We start from the raw sequence: 18,222 nt of genomic DNA, 5'->3' as shown, positions 1-18,222 counted from the left end.
CAGATCTATTCTCATGAGAAGCGTTTCATGGAAGGGGCTGGCCATGGCATGCCTGGGATAGTCACAGGGTTTACTGACTAGAAACTGTTGGAACAAGAAATTCCACATCTCTAAAGTGAAAAAGCAAATGTCCCATGGAGAGTGTCCAGAAAGAGATCTTGGCCAGGCGCGGTGGCTTACACCAGTAATCAGAACATTTTGGAAGGCCAGGGCGGGTGGATCACCTGAGGTCAGGAGTTCAAGACCAGCCTGGCCAACATAGTGAAAGTCTGTCTCTACTAAAAATGCAAAAATTAGCAGGGCATTGTGGTGGGTGCCCGTAATTCCAGCTACTCAGGAAGCTGAGGCAGGAGAATCGCTAGAACCCGGGAGACAGAGGTTGCAGTGAGCCGAGATCACGCCACTGCACTCCAGCCTGGAGCGAGGCTCCATCTCAAAAAAAAAAAAAAAAAAAAAAAAAAAAGCAGGAAGTCTTCCTAGGTGTGGTGGCTCATGCCTGTAAACCCAGCGCTTTGGGAGGCTGAGGCAGGAGGATCGCTTGAGCCCAGGAGTTTGGGGCTGCAGTGAGCTACAGTGGGTACCACTGCACTCCAGCCTGGGTGACACAGTGAGACTCTGTCTCAAAAAAAATAAAAAAAGAAGTCTTTCCAATGGATGTGAAATCAGCAGTGTCCCCTCTGGAGTTTGAAGTTTGCCATACCGATTGACTCTTACTTCCAGAAAATATTTCTCTATAGCATGAAATACTGTTTGACAGCATTTTACGCACAGTAGAACTTCTTTCAAAATTGGAGTCTATCCTGTCAAATCCTGCTGCTGCTTATCAGCTAAGTTTATGTAATATTCTTTTTTTTTTTTTTTTTTTTTGAGACAGGGTCTTGCTCTGCTGCCCATGCTGGAGTGCAGTGGCGTGATCATAGCTCACTGCAGCCTTGACCTCCCTGGCTCAAGCTCTCCTCCTGCCTCAGGCTCTCAAGTAGCTGGGGCTACCTGTGCAAACCACCACACCCAGCTAATCTGTAAAAAAATTTTCTGTAGAGACAGGGTCTTCCTATGTTGCCCAGGCTGGTTTTGAACTCCTGGGCTCAAGCGATCCTCCTGCCTCGGCATCCCAAAGTGCCAAGATTACAGGTGTGAGCCACTGCGCCCGGCCAGGTTATGTAATAATGTAAATCCTTTGTTGTTATTTCAACAATGTTCACAGCTTCTTCACCAGGAGAATATTTCGTCTCAAGAAACTACTTTGCTAATCCATGAGAAGCACATCCTCATCCGTTCAGTTTTATCATGAGATTGTAGCAATGTACTCACATCTTCAGCTTCCACTTCTAATTCTCTTGCTATTTCTGTTCAGTTTTATCATGAGATTGTAGCAATGTACTCACATCTTCAGCTTCCACTTCTAATTCTCTTGCTATTTCTGTTCAGTTTTATCATGAGATTGTAGCAATGTACTCACATCTTCAGCTTCCACTTCTAATTCTCTTGCTATTTTCACTACTACTGTGGCTCCTCCCTTCTCTGAAGTCTTGAATCCCCCAAAGTCATTTGTGAGGGTTGGAGTCCAGTCCTTTTAAACTCCTGTTAATGTTGAGATTCTTGACCTCCTCACATGAATTAATCATAAATGTTCTTAGTGGCATCTGGAAGGTGCATCCCTTTCAGAAGGTTTTCAATTTGCTTTGCCCAGATCCATCGGGGGAATCATTATCTGTAGCAGCTGTAGCCTTACAATATGTATTTCTTGGCCAGGTGTGGTGGCTTATGCCTGGAATCTCAACACTTTGGGAGGCAGAAGCGGGTGGATCACCTGAGGTCAGGAGTTTGCGACCAGTCTGGCCATGGTCTCACCATGGTCTGGACATGGTGAAATCCTGTCTCTACTAAAAATACAAAAACTAGCCAGGCATGGTGGTGGGTGCCTGTAGTCCCAGCTACTCGTGAGGCTGAAATAGGAGAGAATCACTTGAACCTAGGAGGCGGAGGTTGCAGTGAGCCGAGATCATGCCACTGCACTCCAGCCTGGGCAACAACAGACTGAGCAATAGGCCTCAACAGTCAGATTAAAATATTCCATAAACTAGACATTAAACAGATGTGCTGTCACCTAGACTTGTTGTTCTATTTATAGAGCACAGACACAGTAGATTTTGCATCATTCTTAAGGGCTCTGGGTCAGAATGGTAAATGAGCATTGGCTGTAAGTCACATTAACCCCTAAGAACAGAGTCAACCTGTTCTCTAAAGCTTCGAAGCCAGGCATTGACTTCTCTTCCCCGGCTATGAAAGTCCTAGTAAGAAGGCTATTTTGTCTATGTTGAAAATATGTTGTTTAGGCCAGGCGTGGTGGCTCATGCCTGTACTCTCAGCACTTTTGGAGGGCGAGGTGGGTGGATCACAAGGTCAGGAGTTGGAGACCAGCCTGACCAATATGGTGAAACCCCATCTCTACTAAAAATACAAAAATTAGCCGGGTGTGGTGGCGCGTGCCTGTAATCCCAGCTACTCAGGAGGCTGAGGCAGGAGAATTGCTTGAACTCGGGAGGCGGAGGTTGCAGTGAGCTGAGATTGCGCCACTGCACTCCAGCCTGGGCAACAGAGCGACACTCCATCTCAAAGAAAAAAAGAAAAGAAAATACGTTGTTTAGTGTAGCCACTTTCATCAACTGTCTTAGCTGGATCTGGATAGCTTGCCTGCAATTTCTACATCAGCGCTTGCTGCTTGTCTTTTTTTTTTTTGAGACGGAGTCTCACTCTGTCGTCCAGGCTGGAGTGCAGTGGCGCCATCTCGGCTCACTGCACACCCGGCACAGGGCCATGCTTGAGCAGGGAGTTAACGCCACTTCCTTAATGGCTGAGTGTCCACTACAATTATTTGGGATTTTTCTGCATAGGAGACTTCTCTCACCCACTTTTGTTTACCTCTGTAATCATTGACTTATGCCAGTGTGGACACCTGGAGAGTTATTTCAAGTTTTGGTTACAATTCAGTACTACAGGATTTTGTTGCTTTATTCATTCCCATTTGTGTCATTGGGAGCTCTTGTTGGCTCTGGTTTTTCTTTGTCATAATCTGTGTGTGTGTGTGCTTGTGTGTATGTGTATGTGTGTGTGTGTGTGGGGTGAGAGTGTGTGTTCTGAGCAGTTCCTTACTTTTTGATACTTCAGGATCATCCAGGCTCATGTTTTTACTGCCTTAGTTTTAGTGAAGCCATTTCTTCAAAGAGCCCTGGTTCCTTTCATTGTAGAATCGCATGAGAAACTATATTTAGGAGCTGAATGCACTCATTGCCCTTGTGGCCTCAATGCCTTTAGGTCTTACAGCTGACGTGCCAGGAAACACCTGTGTGTTTCCAACGTATGTGGACCGCCTGATTATCGAGATTTCTATGTGGAGCTGTCGGTGTCTGGATTAGGCTAAGTATGAGTTGATGCTGATGTTGCCCCTCTGGTTTATTATCACATGGATCATTGTAGCCTCCCTTTGCTAATCTGTAACCTCCCACCTCAGCAGTGAGAGACCTGCTTCCCACCATCTGCCACTTACATGAGTCACTGCTCCATTCCAGGTGGAGATACAATGGTTCAATAATTGTTTTTGTTTTGTTTTTCTTTTGAGACGGAGTATCACTCTGTCACCAGGCTTGAGTGCAGTGGCGCGATCTCGGCTCACTGCAACCTCCGCCTCCCGGGTTCAAGTGATTCTCCTGCCTCAGCCTTCCAAGTAGCTGGGATTACAGGAACGCGTCACCACGCTCAGCTAATTTTTGTATTTTTAGTAGAGACAGGGTTTCACCATGTTGGTCAGGATTGTCTCGATCTCTTGACCTCGTGATCCACCCGCCTTGGCCTCCCAAAGTGCTGGGATTATAGGTGTGAGCCACCGTGCCTGGCCCCCAGATTCCACTAAATTCTAAAGAGACCTTTCAGGTCAGTACGTTTTGCCCTGCAGGGATTTTGTTTTAATCTTTTGTGATACAGTTAGATTCTTGGTCACATTCTGTGTTCCATCCAGGGATATTCCCACATATTAAATAATGTAATTCCACTTGCATACATTATGATTTACTCTGGGCTTTAAAATTCTATCACTTTTCACAAGTGGACAGGGACAGGTATCCACAGTTAAAGTATCACATGGAGTACTTCAAATCCCCACCGCCATGAACCCCGTGTCACCACTGATCAGTTTGCTATCTCTGTTGTTTTGCCTTTCCAGCATGTCTATAAGTGGGGACATACAGCCTCTGCATCCTGGCTCTCTCATGAAGCAGTGTGCCTGTGAGGTCCATCCAGGTAGCATGGGTGGATAGGTCATGACTTTCTTTCTCTCTCATAAAGCAGTGTGCCTGTGAGGTCCATCCAGGTGGCACGGGTGGATAGGTCATGCCTTTCTTTTGCTGAATAGCATTCCATTGCACCGCGTACTTCAGTTTGGTTATGCATTCAGCTACTGAAGAATGTCATGATTCCTTTAATTTTTGGCTATTATGAATGGTGCTTCTATACATGTGTGTGCTGGTTTTTACTTGGACATAATTTTTCAAGGCAGTTGTCTAAATACCTAAGAAGGAGACTGTTGGATCAGATGGTGAGACTTGTTTAGTTTTTGGAAAAACTGCTGAAGTGACTGTACCCTTATGCCTTCCCCCAGCAATGAATGAGACCTCCTATTGCAATTGCTACTGTTCTTTAGATTTTAGCCATTTTAATAGATGTACAGTACTATCTCATTTAATCTGCTTTTCCCTCATGACAAGTTTGTTGAGTATTAATTAATTTGGATGCTTATTTGGTATCTGTGCATCTTCTTTGCTGAGGTGTCTTTTCAGATCTTCACATATTTTCAATTGGGTTGTTCATCTAATTCTTTTTGAGTTTTAGAGGTTTTTTTTAAAAAAATATTTTGCAGACAAGTCCTTTTTCGGACGTGTTTCCCAAATATTTTCTTTTTTTTTCTTGAGACAGGGTCTTACTCCATCACCCAGGCTGGAGTGCAGTGGTGCGATCTCAGCTCACTGCAACCTCTGCCTCCTGGGTTCAAGCAATTCTCCTGCCTCAGCCTCCCGACTAACTGAGATTACAGGCGTGTGCCACCACATCCAGCTAATTTTTTTTGTTTTGTTTTGTATTTTTAGTAGAGACGGGGTTTCACCATGTTGGCCAGGCTAGTCTCGAACTCCTGACCTCAAATGATCCACCCACTTTGGCCTCCCAAAGTGCTGCGATTATGGGTATGAGCCACCTTGCCCAGCTGTTTCCCAAATATTTTCTATCAATCAGTCTGTGAATTGCTTTTTTGTTCTCTTAACCAGAGCAGCCATTTTAAATTTTAATAAAGTCCCCGTTACTGCTTTGGTTTCTTTCGTGGGTTGGCTTTTGGTATTGCATCTAGAAACTCATCACCCAAACCAAGGCCATGTAGATATTTTTCTCGGCTTTCTTCTATAACTTTCACAACTTTGCACTTGAAAATTTAAGTCTATGGACTATTTTGAGTGAATTTTTGGATAAAATACAAGGTTTTTGTCTCCATTCATTTCTTTCCCCTATGGTTTGCAATTGTTCTGTTGTCTTTTGTGGAACAGACTTCTCTTTCTCCACTGAGTTGCCTTTGTCCCTTCGACAAAGTCAGTTGGCTTGAGTCTGTTTGGGGGCTCTCTGTTCTGTCCCACTTATCTATGTGTCTAACCGCTTCACCACTGCCACGCTCTCTTCATTACTGTGGCTTTAGGGTGAGTGTTCAGATCCAGATGTGTGAGGTCTTTAACTTTGTTCTCCTTCAGTCTTATTTCATCCATTCTGGGTTTAGGAACAGTTTGTCGATATCTTTGCCTGGAATTTAACGGGGATTTGGCTGAATCTATAGATCAATTTGGAAAGAATTGTCACCTTCACAATAATGAGTGCACTTCTCCTAAATAAGGAACATCTCTGCATTTACTTATACCTCTTTTGGTTTCTCTCAACTGTGATTCATGGTTTTCCGAATGCATGTTTGCACACCTTTTGTTACGCTGATACTTAATGGATTCAGCTTTAGGGGTGCTATTGTAAATGGTAGTTTAATATTTCTAGTTCCAATTATTTCCATCCATTATTGGCGATATGAAGAAACTCAACTGACTTTTGCCTACTGGACATCTTTTTTAGTTTTTATTTTATTTATTTTTTTGAGACGGAGTTTCACTCTTGTTGCCCAGGCTGGAGTGCAATGGTGCAGCTCACCGAAACCTCCGCCTCCTGGGTTCAAGCGATTCTCCTGCCTCAGACTCCCGAGTAGCAGGAATTACAGGCACGCGCCACCACGCCCAGCTAATTTTTGTATTTTTAGTAGAGACAGGGTTTCTGCACGTTGGTCAGGCTGGTCTCAAACTCTCGACCTCAGGTGATCCGCCCGCCTCGGCCTCCCAAAGTGCTGGGTTTACACGCGTGAGCCACCGCGCCCGGGCCATCTTTTTTAGTTTTTAAAATCTCCATCCGTTCCGATCAAGGCACGGGATGGTGGCCTCGATTTCAGTTGACATTTCCGAAATCACGGCCCGCTGATTTTCAGAGATTCCCCAGGACTGCCGCGAGGGGGCGCCCGGCTCCCGCCCAACCTGGAGCACGCGCGGGAACCGCGGCGGATCCGCACTCGTCGCCCCGGGGCGTCCACCGGGAAGACGGAGCCACGTTCTCTTCAGGACCCGCCCGGGAGCGGCCGCGGTTCGGGACACCCGGTCACCAGGTGAGAGGAGGAGGAACAGGCGTCCTGTCCGCGGCCGCGAGTGCTGGGGAGGGAGCGCTGCCGTGGGCCTTACTTCCCTGTCACGGTCTACGCGGCGTGTTGTAACACGGAGTCCCTTCAGCGGGGCGGGAACTGCGCGTCCCGACAGCGCAGCGCGGCCTCCGGATCTGCGCTCGTTCCTGGGGAGAGATCCTGGCTCCGAGAGAGGAGCAACGCGAGCGGCGCCATCGGGACGGCGCGGGTGCTGGCTGGGGACCGGCCGGCGCTGCGGAGTCACCAGCGCTTTCATTCGTGTTGTAATAGCTCATTTGTCCACAGCACTGAAGTAGTTGAATCAGTGTGGAAATATTTAGCAATAGGCATATTCTAACTAGAAACGTAAAGTTTAAATGCATTGTTTGTACCTCCCCACACGAAATAACATGTACCAAATCCTAATACAGACGTTATGTGCAGATTTAGTTTGAGCATTTGGGGAGGGGATATGATGGCTGCGACCCTTTCCTACACCTGCCAGAGCTGTTCACTGTTACATCCCTGTCCAGGACGTTCTTATGCCAGCATTGTATGTTTCCAACCTAATAATTCCCTAAGCTGGACTGTCTCCATTATTCTTTCCTTTCAACAAAGGCAAAACAGCTTTTTTCCATTGTTCTGACAGTATATTTAACGTGAGCATACTTTATGAGATGATACATTTGTTCATGATGGGCTACTCCTGTTATACAATCAAATATATTTTGCTTCTGACACTCTCAATTGTATTTCAAGTCCAGCGTATTTTCCTAGGAGCATTAATCATTCATTGTGTATTTTATTACATAAATAAAGCATGGGTCCTCTTTTATCATTAACTTCATGACTAGCTATATTGACATTATAATTACTTACAAGTTCAACTAAATTTGGAAACATTTCAGAGTTTGGGCTTCCAATAATTATTTGTGATCCTCTAACAGGTAAATTATTTTTTCCTGTAAATCCTAGCAACATCTAAAATCACTCAGAATATCCTGCCATTTTTGTTTCTCTAGTTTCATCACTTTCTGCAAAGTATCATTGAGGAAATTGACTTTGAATATTCTTAAACTCTTCTGTTTTAGAAAATATCACAATGAAACATTAAATTATCATGGTTACAAATTCTATTCACTTTCTATCTTTGAATACTTTTCCCCCAGTGGCCAATATTGCATTCTGTTGTATTATTGCTAAAAAGCATGCATGGAAAACAAAGACAGGGATATTTTCGAGAAAGTGATCCAGTCACGATGAATCGATTTGCCATTGAAACATTTTTTTTTTAAATCTTGGGTACTAAGGAACTTTTTTAAACATTCTTTTGACAGTGTTCAACACTGAATTGAAATAGAGTCTCTAAAATGAATTTTTTTCCTGGTTGTCTAAAAGGCAACCGACCACCTTTTTAGAGAGTGAACCCAAGACACAGCCACAGTACCAGAAAAAATTATGTGAAGTAAGTTTATACATCTATGTTATTACTTTAACATAAAACATGTAGAGGCATTTATTTGGAATTAGATATTAACCTGTATGCTTTAATTTTTGTGTCATAAATGCTCTTATTAAAAGACAGGAATAGTTAACAGGGTAAATTACTAGTAATTACTAGTACAAATAATTAAGCAGGTGTTTGAAAAAATACAACACTTTTAAATTAAGTTTTATTTTAGAGTTGTTTTAGATTTATACAGAAATAGCAAAGAAAACACAGATTTCCCATGTAGCTTCAACCCAGTTTCCTCTCTTATTAACATCTTCTATCAGTATGTCTCACGTCATTTGTCACAGTGAATGAACAAATGTTGATATGCTATTATTAACTGAAGCCCATATTTTATTTGTATTTCCTCATGTTAGAAATGCTTGTTCCCCGGTGCCGTAAAGAAATAGCACTTGAACATAAATTTAATTTCTTCAGCAAGGCCGTTTTTTTACTTTCTGCATAAAGGGTACACTGGCCAGCAGTTTTGCCACGAGAGTATCCAGAACAAAGGAGACAGGGTCATTTATAACCTGACGCGTCCACCCTACTGCTGTGTCCGGTTTCCATTGGCTGGAACGGGACCTCACATTCTGTATTTGTTCTGATCTTCTAGCAACTTATAAATTTTTAAAAGAGGCAAAGGCAGAGGATAACAAAGGAAGGAAGAAGTAACTTGCGGAGTGCTGTGAAAGGTAAAAACACCTTCAAATAAGGAAGAGGAAGAGGCTATAACCTAATGCTTGCTTGGACCAGTATAAGCATGTCAGGCAAATATTTAGGCTAAATTGTGGGCGCTAAGAACATACAGTACATTGATTTCTTTATTACGGACAGCAGATATTTAAGAATGTTAGCACAGATCTTTGAATAATTTTTACATCTAAGAGAAGTTACTATTTATTCCTAATTAGATGGGGAGGAAAGCGTTTGAAGAGGAACCTCAACTTTACTGTTTACACTTCGTTCTATCTTTCCCTACTCCAGGGTCGCACCCGGGATCCCACGTAACGTTAGTTGTCACAACTCCTTAGGCTCTTCTTGGCTGTCACGGTTTCTCAGACTTTCCTTCTTCCAATGACCTTGACGGTGTTAAGGAGGACTGGTCAGGCGTTTTGTAGAATGTCTCCCATTGCTATTTACCTGGTGCTTTTCTGATAAGTTGACTGGGGTTATGGGTTTGGGGAAGCAGATCACAGAGGTGAAGTGCTATTCTTGTCACTTCATGGTGTCAAGGTGAATTATCACCATTGGTATTAACTGTGATCACCTGGCTGAACTAGTGTTTGTCCAGTTTCTCTACTGTGAAGTTACTTGTCCATATTGTATGTATTCTTCTGGAGGAAGTCACTATGCACAGCCCCCGTTTAAGGAGTGGGATGTTAGCTCCACCTCTTTGATGGCTGAGTGTCTATATCAATTATTTGGAATTCTTTTGTAAAGGAGAATTCTATTCAACTTTAGTTGCTTATGCACTTATTTGTATAAATGTGGACACATAGACAGTTACTTTAAGCTTTGGTTATTCAATACTGCAGTATTTTGTTGCTCAGTTTGTTTCTGCTTTGGCCATTGGGAGCTCTTTCCATTGGTTCTTTTTTTCCTTTTGACATAATTTCATATTTTTTGAGTACTTTCTTTTGTTCTGGTATATTAATTATCCTGGCTCATATATTTACTGTCCCAGTCCCTGTACTGGCCATTTCTTCAGAGAGCCCTCATTGCTTTTATTAGAAAATGCTATTAAAAATTTATGTTGGCCGGGCATGGCGGCTCCCACCTGTAATCCCAGCACTTTGGGAGGCCAAGGCAGGTGCATTACCTGAGGTCAGGAGTTCAACACAAGCCTGGCCAACATGGTCAAACCCTGTCTCTAGTAAAAATACAAAAACTAGCCATGTGTGGTGGCGGGTGCCTTGTAATCCCAGCTACTTGGGAGGCTGAGTCAAGAGAATCACTTGAACCTGGGAGGCATAGGTTGCAGTGTGCCAAGATCACACCATTGCACTCCAGCTTGGGCAACAAGACCGAAACTCTGTCTCAAAAAAAAAAAAATGTTATGTCTGGCTGGGTATGGTAGCTCACACCTGTGCTCTTGGCACTTTGCGAGGCTAAGATGGGAGAATCCCTTGAGTCTAGGAGTTTGAGACCAACCTGGGCACCACAGGGAGACCCCATGTCTACAAACAATTTAAAAAATTAGCCAGGCATGGTGGTGCATGCCTATGGTCCCAACCTTGAGAGGCTGAAGTGGGAGGATTGCTTGAGCCCAGGAGGTCGAGGCTGCGGTGAGCCATGATTGCACCACTGCACTCCAGCCTGGGTGACAGAGCAAGACCCTGTCAAAAAATAATAAGAAGAAGAAGAAGAAAAGAAAAAAAAAGTTCATTCCATCTGGCTTATGATTCTGGTGGCAGGAACATCCAAGATTGGGCAGCTGCATCTGGTGGGGCTTTATGGTGCCTCAACACATGGTGGAAAGCAGAAGGGGAGCCAGTGTGCACCTGAGATCACATGGCGAGGGAGAAAGCAAGAGAGGAGCCAGTGTGCACCTGAGACCACATGGTGAGGGCAGAAAGCAAGAGAGAGGAGCCAGTGTGCACCTGAGATCACATGGCGAGGGAGAAAGCAAGAGAGAGGAGCCAGTGTGCACCTGAGATCACATGGCGAGGGAGAAAGCAAGAGAGAGGAGCCAGTGTGCACCTGAGACCACATGGCGAGGGAGAAAGCAAGAGAGGAACCAAGGAAGCCAGACTCTTTTTAACAGCCTGCTCTTGGCTGGGCGTGGTGGCTCACGCCTGTAATCCCAGCACTTTGGAAGGCCTAGGTGGGCAGATCACCTGAGGTCAGAAGTTTGAGACCAGCCTGGCCAACATAGCGGAACCCCATTTCTACTAAAAATACAAAAATTAACTGGGCACTATGGCACATGCCTGTAATCCCAGCTATTCAGGAGGTTGAGGCAGCAGAATTGCTTGAACCTGGGAGGCAGAGGTTGCAGTGAGCTGAGATTACGCCACTGCACTCCAGCTTGGGCGACAGAGCGAGACTCCGTCTCAAAAAAAATAATGATACTAACAAGGTCAGGAGTTCGAGACCAGCCTGGCCAAAATGGTGAAACACCATCACTACTAAAAATACAAAAAGCTGGGCGTGGTGGCGTGTGCTTGTAGTCCCAACTACCCAGGAGGCTGAGGCAGGAGAATCGCTTGAACCTGGTAGGTGCAGGTTGCAGTGAGCTGAGATCGTGCCACTGTCCTCCAGCCTGGGTGACAGAGTGAGACTCTGTCTCAAAAAAAAAAAATAATAATAATAAGAAAAATGTAAAAATAAAATGTTAGCCACAAATTAGGCATAAATACTAGGATGGTTAATTTTAGCTGTCCCCTTGACAGGATTAAGGGATACTCACATAGCTGGTAAAGCACTATTTCTGGGTGTGTTTTTATGGGTGCATTTGTGAAGGTGTTTCTGGAAGTCCCTTCAGAAGAACCTCTGTTGATTTAGTCATCCTTCTGTTCCTGGTACTGAGAGGGAGACTCTGTTAAAATGGGGATTTCCTTGGTAGATGTAAATTTCCCTTATAAAAGGTTAACTTCTACTCTGTTTCTGTGTCTGCATTTTCTGAAAATGAGTTGAAAATAATCCTTATGCCAAAGAGCAATTTTTTATAGTCTCTAGAGTCATATTTTAGGGTGGCATATTCTGGTCTTCTACACCATCTTTCATAATGGCTGTACCATTAACCATTCCACTAGCAGTGAACGAGACTTCCTGGTTTTCCTCCAGCAATTCATTTGTCCTTTGAAGGGGGCCTGCCCCTCCACACCTGTGGGTATTTCTCGTCGGGGGGACGAGAGACTGAGAAAAGAAATAAGACACACAGACAAAGTATAGAGAAAGAACAGTGGGCCCAGGGGACTGGCACACTCAGCATGCGAGGACCTGCACCGGCCCTAAATCCATTAAACCTTGATTCAATACAGCACATGTTTCTGTGAGCACAGGGTTGGGACTAAAGTTACTTTGTTCCAGGGTTGAAGACCTTCAAATTAACTGACAATAGATATATTAGTAGGAGAGACAATACTTGGCTTCTTATTCCACAAGTATCATTGTGGGACAAAATTCATCAGATGGCAGGATCCAGTTTACAAAGAGGTAAAAATAGCCCAAAAACAAGAAACAAGACTAGAATCCGATAATCCACAATAGCTATAGTTTTCCTTTAAAAAAAGTTTTTTGAGACAGGGTGGACCCTGCTGGCTCTGTTGCCCAGGCTGGGGTGCAAAGGTGCAATCTCAGCTCACTGCAACCTCTACCTCCTGGGTGCCAGTGATCCTCCCTCCTCAACTTCCTGATTAGCTGGGACTACAGGCACATGCCATCATGCCCATCTCATTTTTGTATTTTTGGTAGAGATGGGGTTTCACCATGTTGACCAGGCTGGTCTTGAACTCCTGGCCTCCCGAAGTGCTGGAATTATAGGCATGTGCCACCATGCCCGGCTAAGTTATAGTATTCCATTGAAACATAAAATTCCTCTCTGTAGTAACCATCATTTTTGATCATAATCAAAGTAAGACTATTCTTGTTTTAAAAATAAGTCTAGTTTTGTTAGATTTTGCTTGATTATTTACGTAAGTGCAGCAAGAACAGGAGATGACCACATAGGTGCTTTCAAGTTTCTTTGCTGGAGGTTTTCATACAGAATCTCAGAGTTGACTTTTAAAGGCCTTATTCAGGCTAAAACCCAAGCCAAGAACATACTATCAAATTTCGGCTGCAGTCCTTATAGCTTTGTGTGAATTCCTCTTTTCTTGAAGTCCCCAAAATATCCCTAAATTCCTGGGCCTACCAGGAAATGACCTTCTTTACTAACCTGTAAGGCTGTGAACCCTGTAATCTAGGTATCAGGCTGGCTTTTCTCAGAGTGCTGTTGGGAATGAAGTTTTTGGTGTTCCGAAAAAAAAAAAAAAAGAATTAACGTGGGAACAAATGATCTCTTAGCGAGGCGAGCTTTACTTTCTGCATAAAGGGTGCTACTCAATAGCTGTCCAGCCACAAGAGCACACCAAACAAAGGAGACAGAGTTACTTATAACCTGATGTGTCTACCCTAGTGCTGTGTCCAGTTTCCATTGGCTGAAATAGGACCTCACATTTTACACTTTACCCGATTGGCTATTAGTTGAACACTTTCTTAATTAGGTAAGGGGAACAGAACAAAGAAAGAAGAGGAAGTTGCCCAGGGATAGTTAAGGAAGCATTTCCAAATAAGGAATGGCATGCACTATGGGCTGGGGCTTGTCTAGTTCTGTCCAGGCATGCTGGAGCAAGCTAGGACAACTGATTTGGAATATACACACACACACACGCACACACACACACACACACGTATATATAAAAATAGTGGATAGCAATCTTATAGTAAGAAATTGTGACTTTTTATAATCTTTGAAGAACTTTCCCATTTCTCACAGTGCTTTGTAAGCATTGTCTCCATAAAAGTCAACCTTACTTCCTTAAAATTGCTGGTCGTAACTGATCTTAGGTACATTTCCTATATATGATATTCCTGTAAAAACCTTGATAATATAACCAAAATTTCCAATTATGTCCTGTTATAAGGTTCTTATTGGACTTTTGATAACAACTATATCATCATGAAAATAAGAGTATTCAGTAAGAATTTCAAAATTCTGGAGAAATCAGGCAGAGAAAAAAGATAAATGCCTAATTTCTGTTTATAAAAGTATAATCTACTAAATTGTTGTAAGTTACAGTTAGATTAAGAGAAAGAGATTTCTTAAATCCAGAAACTAGAACATTAAAGAACCAGCAATGCTCCAAAAAGCTATAAAATTATAGTCAATTTTCATCAGCTCATTCAGTGCCATGTAATCAATTCCAGTCTTGCTGGATCTTGGGTTAGCAGTGTCATGAACCCATCAGTTTCTCAACCAGACTTCTGGAGACCTTCACTGAGTCAAGTGTATGGTCTTAAAGTTATTTAAGCAATATCATCAGAAGCCTATAACCAGAGTACCTGTCATAGTCTTTTCTGTGAGTCTCAGAGGGAGTCCTGTGTTGGAGATGAGCATTCTGACCTGTAGCTGATTGCAGGAGCTTTCAGAAAAGCATCAGGGGGAAATAATATCTAAATGACAAAGAGTGTGAAATGGCTATGATGAAAGATCTGATGAGAGTTCATTATACCACAACTGACAAGGGTGTTCGATTTTCTCTGTGGCCTCCCAAAGTGCTGGGACTACAGGCGCCTGCCACCACAGCCAGCTAATTTTTTGTATTTTTAGTGGAGATGGAGATTCACCGGGTTAGCCAGGATGGTCTGGATCTCCTGACCTTGTGATCCATCCTCCTCAGCCTCCCAAAGTGCTGGGATTACAGGTGTAAGCCACTGCACCCAGCACAATATTTAAAATAATAATTGGAATTATGACTCATTACTCTATACTGGCACATAGCACGGATAAGGAGGACATTAACAAATTTCCAGGAATTTTATATCATTTCTGAAAACATAACATTTTACCCATACAAATATAACACAGGGAAGGTTAGGTATCTCTTTTTATTTGTATCTTATGTATGGTTTTCCTTATAAAAAATACATCCTACTTTACTTGCGAAACATGCCCTACTTTTCTTGCATGCTTTGCATGGGGTTGTTTCTAGTTATTCCATTATTTCTAGTAGTTCTATTTACATATACTGATTATAATTTTAATACTTAGTAATCTTTTATTTTCCAGAGAAAACTAGGAAGTAGTCAGTTATAAACTGTCATATATTAGCATTCTATAGCAGGTTAAAAAATGTATGAATATACCATCTCCCAACATCTAGAGGGATGTGTTTCCTCATAATACAATTTCTCAATGTGGCAGAAAAAAACATGTTTATTAACGGGCCAAAATATCTTTAGTGTTTCTGTAAAAATAGGAAGCCAAAAGTATATAAACTTGAATTATTTATGTTCAGTAATTAATGTTTTAGTATTGTATCTTATTTATAAATGGTCTAGATATTTAATGCAAATCTTTTACTTAGCTTAAGTTTAAGGTTAAAAATTAGCAAAAGTACTTTGGAAACTACTATTAGGCAGATTTACCGTAAACAAATTATTTTTGAAATAATGTTTTTCGCTTTTCACAAGATGGCACCGAAAGCGAAGGAAGCTCCTGCTCCTCCTAAAGCCGAAGCCAAAGTGAAGGCTTTAAAGTCCAAGAAGGCAGTGTTGAAGGTGTCCACAGCCACACGCAAAAAAGAAGATCTGCATGTCACTCACCTTCAGGTGGCCCAAGACACTGCGACTCCGGAGGCAGCCCAAATATCCTCGGAAGAGCACCCCCAGGAGAAACAAGCTTGACCACTATGCTATCAAGTTTCCACTGACCACTGAGTTGGCTGGAAGAAGATACAAGAAAACAACATGCTTGTGTTCTTTGTGGATGTTAAAGCCAACAAGCACCATATCAAACAGGCCGTGAAGAAGCTCTATGACAGTGATGTGGCCAAGGTCACCACCCTGATTTGTCCTGATAAAGAGAAGAAGGCATATGTTCGACTGGCTCCTGATTATGAAGCTTTGGATGTTGCAACAAAATTGGGATCATCTAAACTGACCCCAGCTGGCTAACTCTAAATATATGTGTATCTTTTCACCATAAAAAATAATGTTTTTCATAAGAATGACAACTTAATTAGAACCAAATCTATAGGCTTTAAGATTTTACATTTCTGTAAGTATAATATTAGCTTATTTGACTAGAACTCAAGCAGAATGGGAATTTATGTTTGTTTTATATTCAATAGTGATAACTTTGAAGACATAGTTGTTTTATTACACCAAAAATATTATATTAATCTCATTTAACTAAGTTTTATCCAAATCATGTTAACTTAAAAAACATTTGATCAGTTACTATATTTCTAGGAGTTTGGTGAATATTTATTTATAAATGGTTATTTTTTTCCAAGCCAAGTTAGAATAGAGCACTTTTAGAGGATTTTATAAATGAATTTTGCAGTGGTATCCGGAGTTAAGAAAATATCACATGTACATAACATACATTAATAGATATACAAACACAAATAGAGATTTCATAGCTTTCATCCTGAAATTTCAGCCATGAATCAGGCATAAATATTCTGATGGTTAATTTTAGACATCTACTTGACTGGATTAAGAGACACACATAGCTGGTCAAACACGATTTCAGCCATGAATCAGGCATAAATATTCCGATGGTTAATTCTAGACATCTACTGGACTGGATTAAGGGACACACACAGCTGGTCAAACACAATTTCTGGGCATATCTGTGAGGGTGTTTCTGGAAGACACTGAGATAACCCTGACCTAGTGTGGATGGGCACTGATAGGGTTTGGCTGTGTCCCCACCCAGATCTCATCTTGAATTGTAGTTCCTATAATCCCTACATGTCATGGGAGGGACCCGGTGGGAGGTGATTGAATCATGGTGGTGGTTACTGCCATGCTGTTCCCATGACAGTGAGTGAGTTCTCATGATCTGATGGTTTTATAAGGGGCTGTTCCCCTTTGGCGCAGCACTTCTCCTTGTTGCTGCCATGTGAAGAAGGACATCTTTGCTTCCCCTCTGCCATGATTGTGAGGCCCCTGCAGCCACGTGGAACTGTCAACCCATTAAACCTCTTTGTTCTTTATAAATTGCTCAGACTCACGTATTTCTTCATCGCTGTATAAAAATGGATGAATACAGGCACCATCCAATTGGTTGAGAGCCAAGATAAACAAGGAAGAGGAAAGGTGAATTATCTCCTTCTGAAATGGAAACATCCTTCTTCTCCTGCCCTTGACATCAGAACTTCAGGGTCTCAGAGCTTTGGCCTCAGAATCAGAGTTACACCATTGGCTTCCCTGATTCTGAGTCCTTTATATCTGGAGTGAGCCACGCTGCCAACTTTCCTGGTTCTCCAACTTGGAGACAGGCTATTGTGTAACTTCTCAGCCTCCATAATTATGTGAACCAATTCCCCTAATGAGTCTTCTCTCATCTATCTATCTACATATATCCTATTGATTCTGCCTTTCTGGAGAACCCTGACTAATGTTATTACAATAATACAAAATTCACTAGTTTATATAGAAGACTTGGTTTTTGTCTTTGCCCCATTTTATATTTGTATTATAACTGTGTATCTGGAAAATGGAACAAGTTTTTATCTTCTTCATATGAGGGCCAAAGCTTTTTTCTCACCAATATTTTTGGAGATTTTTAAGATTTTCTTTTGTTTGGACATACAATCTTATGGAGGCTGAGAAATAAAATTTTTTCTATTTTATTTTTCAGCCCCAGGTGTTTGCTTTTGCAGATTCTTGAGCACATTGAGAGCATGGAGAGCTCTCAGGAGACAAATAGCAAGACCCTTATGTCTACAAAAAAAAAAAAAAAAAAATTAGATGGCATGCTTGCACGTACCTGTAGTCCCAGCTACCCAGGAGGCTGAAGTGGGAGGATTGCTTGAGTCCACAAGTTTGAGGCTGCAATGAGCCAGCCATGATCGCACCACTGCACTCCAGCCTGGGCGACAGAGTGAGACCCTGTCTCTCTCTCTCTCTCTCTTTCTCACACACACACACACACACACACACATTAAATTTGTTGGATTATATATTTAGGGGGTTGAGCACTTTTGGTTATAAAGTATTTATGATTGTGGGAACAAGTTAATAAAGACACGAAACTTATTTAAATGTCCCAGAACTTTAAGAACAAAAAGCATTCTTAGTTTAAAAATAAGTTTTACTTTAAAGGTAATAGTACACACATAAATTGTTGTTAAAATCGACAGTAACAAAGAGAAGTAACAATACTAATAGCCTGTCACAAACTGATTCTTAATAACCTATACAAACAAACATTAAGCCCGGGTGCCGGGTGGCTCATGCCTGTTATCCCAGCACTTTGGGAAGCCGAGGC

At 42.3% G+C, this 18,222-nt stretch overlaps 1 long non-coding RNA gene across 1 annotated transcript; it reads left to right on the top strand.

Annotated features, from left to right (window-relative positions):
* The first annotated feature begins 3,676 nt into the window (after nt 1-3,676).
* LOC129528486 (uncharacterized) lies at nt 3,677-17,383 on the top strand. Its single transcript, XR_008673704.2, has 2 exons — nt 3,677-6,730; nt 15,414-17,383. It is a non-coding gene; the product is annotated as an uncharacterized lncRNA (long non-coding RNA).
* Nucleotides 17,384-18,222: the final 839 nt, after the last annotated feature.

Source organism: Gorilla gorilla, chromosome 20 (genome assembly GCF_029281585.2).
Source record: "Gorilla gorilla gorilla isolate KB3781 chromosome 20, NHGRI_mGorGor1-v2.1_pri, whole genome shotgun sequence".
NCBI classification, from domain to species: Eukaryota; Metazoa; Chordata; class Mammalia; order Primates; family Hominidae; genus Gorilla; species Gorilla gorilla.
Note: the sequence above shows the minus strand (reverse complement) of the source record. Positions and strands in the feature narration are given on the sequence as shown.